This window comes from Diceros bicornis, chromosome 15 (assembly GCF_020826845.1).
Source record: "Diceros bicornis minor isolate mBicDic1 chromosome 15, mDicBic1.mat.cur, whole genome shotgun sequence".
NCBI classification, from domain to species: Eukaryota; Metazoa; Chordata; class Mammalia; order Perissodactyla; family Rhinocerotidae; genus Diceros; species Diceros bicornis.
The window spans coordinates 59,915,049-59,929,264 of NC_080754.1; positions in this window are offsets into that span (position 1 = coordinate 59,915,049).

Sequence of the window (14,216 nt, forward strand, 5' to 3'; positions counted from 1 at the left end):
ACGTACAGCAACTAGAAGGATGTGCAGCTATGACATACGACTATCTACTGGGGCTTTGGGGGGAAAATAAATAAATAAATAAAATCTTTAAAAAAAAAACAAATTCATGTACTTTACATAGCAATTATTTTAAAGGCCTAAATATGCTTTTTGTTACAGTTTACTCTGAACTTTAATATATTTGATTAATAAAAGAGACCTTCCTCTAGTGACAAACTAACATTTGCATATTCCTTGAGGTTATAAAGGTTTTTCATTTTTATTAACTTATTTCCATTCCATAATAATCCTATGAGAAAGAGAAAGGAGCTATTATCATTTTATAAATATGAGGAAAATGAGGCACAAAGATGTTAAATGAATATCACAATTCAGCAAATAAGAAATTGAAAACTCAAACTCGGTTCTTCTGACCACCAATTCAGTACTCTAACATCCACTGAGTGCCCAGGGGTGCTGAGATGATTAGTCTAATTTTTGTACTAATAATATTTCAGTAGATCTCTGTTACAGAAATCTCAAAAAAAACACACGGGGTCTCATCCCACAATTCTGACCTCGGCTTTTGGAACCAGCCCTGTTCTATGAGTATTTCCCTCACCCACTGGGAACACTTGTGGAACAGAAGACAAGAGCAAGTAACCTGTCCTTCGTCTCTACATAACGCCTAAAAGATCTGTTGCTAAGGTAAAATACTATCTGAATTTCACAGGGAAGAAAGAAGTGCCATAGAATGTACATTATGCAAACATTTTACCATTACAAGTGACGTAATGAACAGAGAGCTAATTGCAATCCTAGGTTTTCATGAGATACTATAATAGGGATAAAATAGTTACCAGGGAAGTATCGTTCTCAATTATGCAATTAATTTATGTCAGCCTTGCAAGTATATAAAGAACATAAAATATAGCTTTTAAAAGTAATATATTCTCAGAAAAACTTTCAGAGTTGTAGCTCTTAGGTTTAAGAAATCTTTAAAACAGAATTTAATAAATCTATTTTCCACTATGATGTTGTCCCACGATGTTCTCATTTCTTTTTGTTTTTGCCACTTATTACAAAGTTATAAAAATCAAATGTAAAGTGACTTACCAGCCAAGCCTCTGGTTGTAATAAAAATCCCGTAAAATAAATTTTAAATGAACCTTTTATACATATAGAAATTCTCTGCACATTTTTAAGTTTCCCAATTATCAGTTTGGTTAGTATTCTTAAATTCTTCCTGCTATCTGCATATAAATATGTACTGAGTATTGAGCAGGACTCTTTTACTAATATTCTATCAATATACACCTGTGTATTTTAAACTCTACATAAAAGAGCACATGGAAGTGTTGTTAGGAAGCACAACAACCATGAGCGTGACACCCATGAACCACCGCCTGACCTAAAAGCTGGGCTGTGACCAATACCTTTGTACCAGCCCAGGGGTTCTGGCCCTAGCCCACTGCCCTGCCTCTCCTCCACAGGTAGGCACTGTCACCAACTAGGTGCCTTCAGAAACACAAAGGTGGGTTTGGAAGCAATTAACTGTTTTTCCAAGTTGTTTCTTCTCCTTTTGTATGTTAAGGAGATGTAACCACCAGCCATCCTGAAACTGACCAAGCCTCACCACAAGAGCTATGCCCATGACCTTTGCCTTATTTTTAATACAAAGACCTCTCCAGGAGGAGCTTAGGCCTCATTATGTGGAAGCATGTTCTCCAACTGAGCCCGTGCAAGGGAATACCCGCCTCTCCCTTTTGAATATTCATTTCCCAACTGAAATAAAAGTTCCTGCTTCCGTTTGTTGGGTGGACACCATGACTTTGGAAATGATTCCTCATGGCCTCCTATTTGCTGCAAATACACTTTACTTTGTGAGACAACTTCCACTGGGGTAGAGTCTTATTTAACTCACCAGGAGGCGAGCCCACTTGGTTCAGTAACAGTACTATCCTGAATTTTGTGTTTTATCATCTCCTTGTCTTTTTATTATTTTTTTTATTTTTACTTTTTTGTGAGGAAGACTAGCCCTGAGCTAACATCTGATGCCAATCCTCCTCTTTTTTGCTGAGGAAGACTGGCCCTGGGCTAACATCCGTGCCCATCTTCCTCTACTTTATATGGGACGCCACCACAGCATGGCTTAACAAGCGGTGCCTCGGTGCGCACCTGGGATCTGAACTGGCGAACCCTGGGCCACCGCAGCGCAGCGCGCACACTTAACTGCTTGCGCCACCAGGCCAGCCCCGCCTTGTCTTTTTAAAAATAACTTTATCACATATGTCTGCATCCCTAACTAATATATTTTTTAGTTTTGTTTGGTTTTGAGCTTTATAAAAATGGGATTTTACTGTAGATAGTCCTCTGATCCTTATATTTTCACTCAATATTATATTTCTAGATCCTTCCATGTTGTTACAAATAGTTCTATCATTTTCACTGCTATATAATATTCTACTGTGTGACTCTTCTATAATTTATGTATTCATCTTCTTTCTGTGAACGTTTGAGTTTCCAGTTTTTTGCTATTATGATCAATGATTTCATAAATTAATTTTGTACTTTCTCTTGGTGCATACATGCAAAAGTTTCTCTAGTGTATATACCTAGAAGTAAAATTACTGAGTAGTAGGGAATGAAAATGTTCAACTTTACAATTTAGGGCCAAGTTGTTTTTGAAAATACGTTGTTCTTATTTACACTCCCACCAATGGTGTGATCAAAGCACCTTAACATCAGGTACCATTACTACAAATTCTGTCTTAAAAGTGATTTTTGATAGTTGTCCTGTTGGTAAGTCATTAACCGTGATCATTACTATTAAACTATATTACAGGGCCAGCCTGGTGGTGCAGGCGGTTAAGTGCGCATGCTCCGCTGCAGTGGCCTGGGGTTCGCCGGTTCAGATCCCGGGTGTGCGCTGATGCACAGCTTGGCAAGCCATGCTGTGGTGGCGTCCCATATAAAGTGGAGGAAGATGGGCACGGATGTTAGCCCAGGGCCAGTCTTCCTCAGCAAAAAAAAAAAAAAAAAAAAAGAGGATTGGCAGATGTTAGCACAGGGTTGATCTTCCTCACACACAAAAAAACTATATTAAATCTGCAGTGCTTCTCATAAAACCTTTCTAGATGCTAAATTTAATAATAAATCTTCATTTTTAAATGCCTTTAAGTGAAAATGAATGTTTTAGTAGTACAGCTAAGAAAATCAATTCATCATTTTAAATAAGTATGATAGTATATCAATCTGGACTTGTAATTTTAATGTCTCAGGTGTTCTGTCGAATGGAGAACTAGTGTGACAGACACCAATCATGTTAGGGTGTAATGCAGTTTTATTTCACTGGACTCCAAAAGCACAAGGTCCTTTTCTACAATCCAAGTTTTTTAATTAATTACAGAGATATATCAAGGATACTTGTTTTCTGAATAAAATTTTTATACCATTGCACCAAGTGTTTACGTAAACCGTACTTACCCTAAGAATCCTTCATCTGATTGCCCTAGGCTTCACTAGGATAATCTTCAAACAAGCTTCCTAAACTATAACGTTAATCTAAAGCATTACCTAAATTTTTTTATCCTAATTAACACACATCAACACTCTAGCTAATTTATAATATGAAACATTGTGAATAGTTGAATAATCCTGCTTAAAACCCTTAAATGACTTCTTATTGCTCTTACAATAAAGACAAAAGTCTTAACTATGGCCTTCTTCTTCTCAGCCTTATTCCATGCCCCCTGCTCCCTCAGCCCATCCACTTCAGCCACATTTGCCTTCTCACACTCCCTACAAAGCATCAAGCTCCCTCCTGACTCAGGGCCTTTCTTCAGGCAGTTCCATTTGGCTGGAATGCTCGCCTTCCCCAAGCCCACTCTCCCACCCACTCTTCCCAGTTAACTAGTGTCCCTCAGACCTCAGCTCATACATCACTTTATCAAGAGCCTTCCTGACTCTGCAATGTGAGTGAGGTCCCTCTTGCTCCTTCTCATGGCAACCTGTACTTTTACTTCAGAGGGCTCATCCAAGTTGTAAATATATATTTTTTGTGATTTATTAAAAATTAATATCTGTTTCCCTTCACTCTCACTGTACTTTACATGCCCCATGAGACCAGGAACTGTGTCTCATTTGCTTTCCATGGTAACTCCAGCACCTAACACAATGCCTGGCACACAGTAGGCATGCTATACATATTTGTTCATGAATGAATGAAGGTAGTTATTCTAAAATCATTATTTCAGTCCCATTCAAATTCTCTCTACTATTGCTGGTAATAAATGAAACTAATCAATGTGCCTTTGAATCCTAGATAGCAATAAAAAAAGAGAAGTCAGAGGCTGGGCCCCGCGGCATAGTGGTTAAGTTCAGCATTCTCTGCTTCGGCAGTCTGGGTTCACAGGTTCAGATCCCTGGGGCAGACTTACACCACTCATCAGCCATGCTGTGGCAGCATCCCACATACAAAATAGAGGATGACTGGCACAGATGTTAGCTCAGGGCTAGTCTTCCTCAAGCAAAAAAAGAGGAAGATTAGCAACAGATGTTAGCTCAGGGCAAATCTTCCTCAGCAGAAAAAAGAGAAGTCAAAGAATAACTCACCCATCAGTTAGTTGAAAATTGATTTTACTAACAGATAGAAAACATTAAAGGCCATTTAGGTTTTTTAACTTTTTTTTGTTGCTCATCTTATCTTAAGATTATACTTTCACTACAGACACAGGGAAATTCTTTGCAAGAACAAACATCTTTTCAAAGTGTGTCCTTTGTCCATTTTTCTACTAGGACATTTGTCTTTACTTCTAAAGTGTGAAAGTTTTTTACATCTTAAGGCTATCATTCAAGTTGTAAATTTTTTTCTACCTTGTCATTTACCTTTCCATTGTTTATGATGCTTTGAAATATAAGGAGCTTTATTTGATTTCTTTTTGCTTGTTTGTTTATATTTTATTTTTATAAGGTCAATTCTATCTTTTCCTTCATAATTTGTGCCTTTTATATCATGCTTAGAATGGGCAAGTAAGCTTTTTATTCCTCCGTGCACACCAGAATCTGCAATGCACCCAGGGGACATTTCTCCAGCTATTTTTCCCACCATCCCCCTGACAGTGTAGAGTATAACTCATTCATTTACTCATTCATCTATTTATAAGTTTATCATTTATTCAGCACCTATCATGTGTCAGGCACTGACTAGGAACCAGGCAAAACTAACAATTCCTATCTTCCTGGAGCTTGTAGTGAGAAGGACAGTTCTTTAGCATATAACAAATCATAAATATACTGCAGCTTGACAAATGTCATTGACAAAAGCATAAGCATACAGTATATACTTCCTGTGGTGATCTTGCTGATTGTATAGTGAGGCAAAAGGGGCTGGTGGCCCTTCTGTAATGGAAGAAATTGCCATTCCTGCCTTGGCCCTCCTTGTGCCACCACTCAAAGCATATTGTGTGGATGGGCAAGTTATTTAACCTTTTTGTACCTAATTGTCTCATCAGTAAAATATATATAATTATCATAACTATTCCACAGGTTATTTTAAGGATTACGGGAGCTAATATACATGAAGTGCTTAGAACAGTGTCTGGCACATAGTAAGCACCCAATAGAAGTGAATTATTATTAGTTGAAGGGGATGAATAGACACAGTAAGTTTACAGGAAACTCTTATAAATACAGAGCAGGGTATGATAAGACCCTACCTGACAGAAGACGTTAGGATTTTTAGGAGAAGGAAATCGAATCTGGCTGGAGGGATCAGGAAGGCTTCACATGAAGGAGGGGTGGGGGATTTGGGATGGGAGGATTTGGACATGCAGAAAAAGGGGGGTAGGATTGTGGATATAGACTTCCTGAAAGAAGAAATGGCATTCATTCTGTTTGCTCACTGTTTCAAAAAGAGGAAAGCTTAGAGGACTAGCAGGAGATAAAGCAGGATTGGTCACTTGACACTGTATTTTGAAGAGCTTTAAATAATAAGTTTATATTACTTCATTGGCTATACAGGAGGCTGGCAGTTTTTGAAAGAGGAACAACAGCAAGATCAGAATATGGTTACTAGAATGTGATTAAATCCACTCAAATCCATCATCGTAATAGGAAAAGGTGCCTCAAAACTTACAGCGTATATTTGCATACCCATTTTCATAGCAGCACTATTCACAATAACCAAGAGGTGGAAGCAGCCCAAATGTCCACTGATGAATGAAGGGACAAATAAAATGTGGCATATATATAAAACAATGGAATATTATTCAGCTTTAAAAAGGAAGGAAATCCTGTCACATGCTGCAACATGGATCAACCTTGAGGACATTATGCTGAGCGAAATAAGCCAGTCACAGAAAGACAAATACTGTATGATTCCACTTATACTATGAGATATCTAGAGTAGTCAAATTCATAGAAACATAAAGTAGAATAGTGATTGCCAGGGGCTGTGGCAAGGGGGGAATGGGGGTTGTTTTTTAATGGGTATAGAGTGTCAATTTTGCAAAATGAAAAGGTCATCGAGATTTGTTGCACAACAATGTAAACATACTTAACCTACTAAACTGCACACTTAAAAATAGTTAAGACGGGGAGCCGGCCCCATGCACAGTGGTTGAGTTCAGAGCGTTCGGGTTCGGATCTCAGGCTCAGACCTACACCACTCGTTATACCTATTCTGTGGCAGTGACCCACATACAAAATAGAGGAAGATTGTCACAGATGTTAGCTCAGGGCTAATCTTCATCAAGCAAAAAAAGAGGAAGATTGGCAACAAATGTTAGCTCAGAACAAATCTTCCTCAGCAAAAAAAAAAAAGTTAAGATGGTAAATTTTATGTGTTTTTTACCAGAATAATAATTAAAAAAAAAAAAAACACTTAGACTTTGCTGCTGGTGACTTCAATATTTCCCACTAATAAACTGATTTGGAGTCCTTTTTGAAAGCAGAGTCAGCCTCTCAAGTCAAAATTCATTTACGTATCAATAGTGTCAGGTCCATCTTTTATGCAAAGTCTTCCCTTGAAACAGGCTGATCACAGCTGGACTTGGTGCCCCCACAGTTACAATTCTAGGGAAGTCAAGCCCAAACCAATGTGACTTTAGCACCAGAGTATCTAGAATTACATTAAGAAACAGTAGGTCTCAGAGGTTGTGACATCCACATGTAAAGTTACTGCATTTAGGACAGATGTTGAAATCCTGGGTACACTTTCGGGAGGAGCAAGTTGTGAGCAGACATAAAGTAAGTATAAAAGGTCACTCTGTTGTGACTGTAAGCACTTACTATTCAGTGAAAATGTCTTTCCACGAGAACCGATGCTTGCTGCATGAGACCCAGACAGAAGTTGAAGAGAAGGCCTGATTGCTGTGATTATATGTCTGAGTCTAATTTTAAAATATCCATAACCTGATAACAGAAATATTCTATGGTTTGGTAGGTTAAGAAGGGAGTACATTTTTATTTGGGATTCATCCTGTCAAGCTTAAAAATAAAACAGCCAATTATTTTACCTGCAAAACAAGTTTATTCAGGAATAGCCAAAGAATTGCAATTCAGGATGTACATGCTATGGTGGGCCATAGGCAAATCCAACAAACAAGGGAGAGAAATATTATTTTATAGAGAAAAAGGAGGAAATTGGGAGGGGTTGTTTGGAAAGAAAGTCCATTGGAGAAAAGCAAGAGTTCAGGGTGGTGATGGTTTCTCTTCCTTGCTGGGTAGTGGAGTTCTGTTTGGGATGCAGTGTACATTTCTTCCTGTAATTAACCAATTCTTTCCTGTTGAGGACTTCTGTCCGGGTCTGTACTTGACTATCTTTCCGGTAATTGGCCTCCAGTGGTACTGTGTGGGAGCTCCCCCTTCCTGCCTCCTGACTCCATTTTAAAGGAGGTTTTCCTTGATCAATTTTCACAATCCCAAAGATTGACAGTGACTGAACAATCAAGCCTCAGCATTCACACGGATGATTCTCCCTGGGAATGAAGGCGAGGAAGAGAGCAAAGAGCAGATGTGAGAATTAGATGGGAGGGGGAGGATGTGGTTTGATGAAGCATATCGTTAAAGCTTCCTTTTTTTAAAAGAAATACAAATGTAACAGGTTGAGTTACAAAGAAATCAATCCTTTCTTAAAAAAATTTTTTGTTTTTTATGTTTTGCTCTTGTAGCCTTGGGAGCAAAAAAAAATTGAAAAAGTAATTTCCCTCCTCCTCTCTAGGAGGAGAAAGAACCTCCAGACCTCCAGTTCTAGATACCTGGGTTCCCTTACCCCAGGAGGGCGCTAACAGCTTATTCAGTGGTATCAGGATTGTCCTGCAGACCACTCCACATTAGTTTGAAAGGTCTGTGCCTGCGGAGAGAAGGAGCCTGGAATTGGGGATGGGACAGAGAGTTTCTGGAGAGGAGGAGCACCAAGTGGTAGGGCCTTAGCACCCTGGGGGCGGGGGGGCTATGTGAACTCCTGAGGGCTAAGCCCCAGTGACTACTTGTGCCCTTGGGGGCCCAGGCCAGGCTCAGATGCCCAAGCTGGGGACAGAGGAAGTGGATGCCACCATCAGAGATTGCCTGCTGCCTCAAGGTGCAGCCACGAGTGAGCTGACCTGGGCACAATGCTGGGTAAGCAAGACCTGCTTCAGATGGGCAAGGCCCCTGGAGGCCTCAAGGACAAGCTTCTCTTCCAGTCAGGATTCCCTAAGACCCTGGTCGACAGGGCTGCTTTAAAATTGTAATAATCCCCAAGCACTTACTTTCAGAGACCACACCTCACATTATATAAAACGTATTGAAATGCACCCATGTCCCACATTAAATGAAATTTCTTTGGCCAAAAAATTTTTTTGAGTTTCTATCATTTTTGCTTCTGAGATGATTTTTCTATGCCTAATTCATTTAATTTATATTTGGCTCTAATTTCTGAGGAAAATATTGTGCATATTGTAAAAATATTTTTGAACTGTTTTCAAATGTGACGGAGTTTTTTAAATACTAAATTTAATTCCTAATAAATATGCAACAATAGAACATTTTGTAAAATTTAATTAAGCATCCACTAATATTGATTTGGCTAGTTTTTTTGAAACAAGAGATCTTTTTTAGTCTTCAGGTCTTAAACGTTATCGTAGGCCTCGTGGGTCCTAGCACTCTGACTCTAGGGTCCAGTGGATAAAAGGGGCTAGAAGATGACCAACATTCCACCTAGTACCAGTAGAAATGTTACCCAACCAAGCGGGCTCGCCTCCTGGTGAGTTAAATAAGACTCTACACCAGTGGAAGTTGTCTCACAAAGTAAAGTGTATTTGCAGCAAATAAGAGGCCATGAGGAATCATTTCCAAAGTCATGGTGTCCGCCCAAGAAACCGAAGCAGGAACTTTTGTTTCAGTTGGAGAATTAATATTCAAAAGGGAGAGGTGGGTATTCGCTTGCACAGGCTCAGTTGGAAAACATGCTTCCACATAATGAGGCCTAAGCTCCTCCTGGAGAGATCTTTGCATTAAAAATAAGGCAAAGGTCATGGGCATGGCTCTTGTGGTGAGGCTTGGTCAATTTCAGGATGGTTCCCGTTAGATCTCCCTTGAGTGCCTCCCCTGGTCAGTTTCAGGATGGCTGGTGGTTACATCTCTTTAACACACAAAAGGAAAAGAAACAACTTGGAAAAACAGTCAATTGCTTCCAAACCCACCTTTGAGTTTCTGGAGGCACCTAGTTGGTGACAGAAATAGATAAATAGAAAGCTCAAGTCAGGTTTAATTTAGGATATTCAAGAAATGCAGCATTCCTGGTCTCTAGGGTCATGAAGCATTCATGCCTGAGCCACACACTGAAGAGAGTAGCTACAGGAGATACAGGCCCTGATCCCCCGAGAGGCCCTGATATCCTCAGTTCTTGTTCCAAGGGTCTTCAGGCAACACAAACAAAGGTGCTAATTGGCGAGGGCCGGCTGTCCTGATGGCTGATATGACGTGCCCATACACCAAATGTGGCTACTAGTTCCCAAACTGTTCTGAATAATTGCACCAAGTTGGAAGTGATTAGCCTCCAAGAGTAAGTATTTTTAAGGACAAGACTCACTGAGCTGGCTATTTGCTAGTGTGTTTGATTTAATTTTATTATGTTATGCTCATGCTTGTGCACTTGTGGTACACAGGGTAAAATGCTGATTTACAATAGGATATTTTAAACTAGCAAGCTGGTTGTGGTATAAAGTTTTAATTTTCTTTACAAAATGTAAATTTGGATGCCACATACGGTGAAGTGATGGCTTTGTCTAATGGCAAGGAAGGGAAGTGGAGAGTCTTGTGTGGGGTCTCGATGGCCTGCTGTGCTGGGTGCCAGCGTTTCCTCCGCTTTCCTCCAGTGTGTGCTAGTCTCTGCTCTCAGCAGGTTGTGCTTCTTTGTAAGAGAAAATGGTATACCGTCTTATCCCAGGTCCCCTAGAAAACAGATCCTGAGGCAAAACTTATGTGCAAACACTTAATTGATGGTTGCAATACCAGGAAGCAAGAGCGAGGGGAAAAGGGAAATGAATCCAGAAAAGAGGGGAAGCAGATACAAGGTGGTACTCACTGCGCTGGCCACAGCTGCACCAGAAAACACAGCTGGGTGCTCAGTCATGACACTCATCTCTCAAGAAACTGTGTGGAACGTTACATCTCAGAAGAGTTCACAGGTGGGAGAGCAAGGAGAAAGAAGTATTCATTTGTCAGCTTCTTCATGTCTACTCTTTCTTAGTGGTCAAAGTTCACCCCAAGGGGTACTAACTTCCCCACTCTTCCCAGTTGTTAGCTGGTCCTCCGGGCAGCGGTTGGACATGCTAAAGCTTATGTCAGCAGAGGGGGCTTCCTCTGAGCGAACTATAGGTTAAGGGAGAGCCAGCAAGACGAGGGCAAGAACCAGGGACACTCCTGCCTGCCTACCTGCAGCCTCATGACTTGCCTGGTCAAACCAGTGTGTGTCATGGGTACTAGGCAGGTCCTGCAGTGTGTTGTGCCTCAGCAGGGACAGTGAGGCCCCAGGGAGGCAGATGAGAGGGATGTGGGGTGAGGCATGAGTTGTGCTCATGAGCACTGGGGACTGGGAGCAACTGCTGCAGGGAGCCCAGCTGGCAAATTGGTGAAGTGCCATGAAACTCAGCTGCCAAGGTGAGCTCATTGAGAGCCTGCCTCCAAAAAGGATCAAAATTTCCTCTCTGTAGCCTATAAGAGTATGGTCCATGCCAGGCAATCTTCCCAGAGGGTCATCAGTAGTATTGAGCAGAAAGTCATCTTTGAGGAAATCCAGGAAGGTTCATAAACTAAGTCTAATACATACTCAACCAGGAAATAATTAGAGATCCTTGCAAGGCAGTATAGGTATATCCCACAAGACATCTTCCCGGTCAGCATTTTCCTGGTAGGACGCCTCGTGATTTCAGTGATTTTTAGTGTATTTACAAGATTGTGCTACCCTCACCACTATCTAATTCCAGAACATGTTTATTACCCCAAAAGAAACCTCATACACATTAGCAGTCAGTCTCATTTGCCCTTCCTCCAGCCCTGTCAACCGCTAATCTATTTTCTGTCTCTTTATTTGCCTACCCTGGACATTCCATATAAATGGAGTCATACAGTATGTGGCCTTTTATGTATGGCTTCTTTTATTTAGCGTATTTTCAAGGGCCATCCATGTTGTAACATGTATCAGTATTTCATTCCTTTTATGGCTGTATAATATTTCATTGTTTGTATATACCCCATTTTGTTTATCCATTCATTAGTTGATGGACATTTTGCTTCTTTCCACTTTTTGATACTTCTTGATTTTTAATGCTCAAGTTCCATACAATGTCATACCTCTTGAAATAATGTTTTCAGCAATGTTTATATAGAAAAATTTATATTTCCATCCTCAAAAATTAATACAACATTTTAAACAAAATGATGCAGGAGAAAAGTAATGATTTATATTCTAAATAAAATTGGTAGGACGTCAGAGTCACACATAGATATTTTGAAAAGTGTGCTGAGTATCAATGAAGGGGATGTCCATCTGGGATGCTGCTAGAGCTAAGAAAGAGATCAAAACATCATAGTCATCCATAACGCATCAAGTCTGTGGTTACAAGACTTGGTTTAGTTTCCTCAAAAGCAGAATATATAGACAGGGATTTAAGTGCAAATATCTTATTTGGTTAATGATCTGGGAAACACCAGTAAGGTAGTCAGTGTTGAATACATGCCTCAGAGTTACTCCGTAGAGGGGTGAGGTAGCAGCAGTCTTTATCCACCCATTCCTGTCAGTCACTGGGGGAGAACTGCTCCCAGAGGGCATTAATTGGAAGACATTCTACCCTGTGACAAAGTGCTAGTGCAGTGGACTGTGAGCTCCAGTGACTATGAAAGGCCTCAGGCAAAGAATTAATTTTTTGGTGATCAGAAAGTGACAATTTGAGAAATTTACATTCTAATATGAAGATTCTGTTTATTATATTCAGACTTTTCACTGTGTAACATTGCATTTTAGGAAATGCTTAAGCATTGACCAATAGCCATTAACAGTTTTTCCCATTTAAAACAATGGCAACTAGGACGTGGTTTGTTGCATTTAACACCTGATTTTCAGGACTGGAGTACTCATGCTCAGAGGGAGATGCCTATTGATAAGCAAATGCTATATACTCTAGGTCAGATCTCATTCTGGAACAAGACACCTTCCATGTGCACTGTAGCAAGTGGGAAGTGGTCCACTGAGAAAGCCTGAGAGGAGAGTGTTCAGTGAGGAGGAAGAGCAGAAAGTGGAGGGGGCATGGCTGAGGGGTGTGTGGGTGGGATGTGTTTCTGACACTCCCTGCCATGTAGCCACAGCGTCATCTTTACTGAGCTACCTTCATCAGCAGGCATTTAAACTTGTCTTTTACTGAAATGTTCTTGGGACCACGCAAACTGGGCTCTGTTCAAATGACCATGAGAACTGTTTATTAAACAACTTTGTCCTCTGAAGTTTTAGAACAAGTCAGAGATACAGATATAGCAATTTATCAGCTACTGAGTAACGTTGTAACAAATCCTTAGTAAGCCATTTATGAAAGATCTTTCCCAACAATGCATTCATAAAATAAACATCAAAACAGAAGATATTTCTCTTTTTCCCATGATCTCAACCCCTTTTACCAACTCAGAACATGAGATGGACATGACCCACCCTCACTAGCGTCCCGCGGCCCAGGTGGTGCTTCTCCCCTAGGCAGCAGGCCCCCACGGCTGCTAATGACTTCTTGAGTTGGGTAGAGGGGCTGAGATGGGAGGTGGTGGAAGACGCAGAGAGACAGCTCCCCAGGTGATCCATTACCTCCTCTGTGGTCCAAGACTGCACCTCTCCAGTGTCAACTAGAGCATAAGTGACCATGGGCACCACACTGAAGTCCATCACTAGCTTGTGTGGAGGCCAGGCTTCCCTCAGGCTCTTCCTAGCCGATAGTGCTTCAGGGACACCAGTACCAAGACAGGCCGGTGCTGGAACATGGGACTTCTCTAGCGCGTGACGTTGGCTCCAGGACTCCCTGCCGGCCGTGCTGAACCTTCCTTAGACTGCAAGTGATCTAGGACGTTTCCCTGTAACCTTCCTGCTCCGGCTCCTTCACTCAGAGTCAGACTCGCATCACAGCGTGAGGCTCTCCCAGCTTATCTGCCATCCTCCCCATTTTCTCTCACACAGATGTTTCCCTTAATAAAATCCTCTCACTTCTAGTCCCATCTTGGAGGCTGATTCTCAGCGGACCCAGAATAACACACTTTCTTAGTTTATAACCACTGATTTAGATTCTCTTTACCCAGAATTTCTGGCTCTGCCTCAGAAATAGAAAGCTTATAATAGTCAGTTGTGCGTTTTCTTCCAAATATTCCTCTAGCCAGGTGGCTGCTTTTCTGTGAAGTCATCTGCTACTCATACAATTTGCCCTCAAAATAAGCTCTTCCAGACTTAACTCCTCAGCTTTAATTCGGCTAATTAGTAATTCTCTAAATGGTACCATATCCACACAACCTCAAAAAATAGATAAATAAAAGCAATTGGTTTTCTTTATACTTCCCTTTTCAAATTAAGACAATCAAAAACGTTTATTTTTCTGTTACATTTTTGCTCATGTGAGATTTTTTTAAAAAAACAAAACCAAAAGTATTTCTGAGTTCTGAAACACTCTTCACTGATGTGGTGAGTCTCAAGTTTTACTGGGTTTGGGGACCCAGCACTTGCCCCA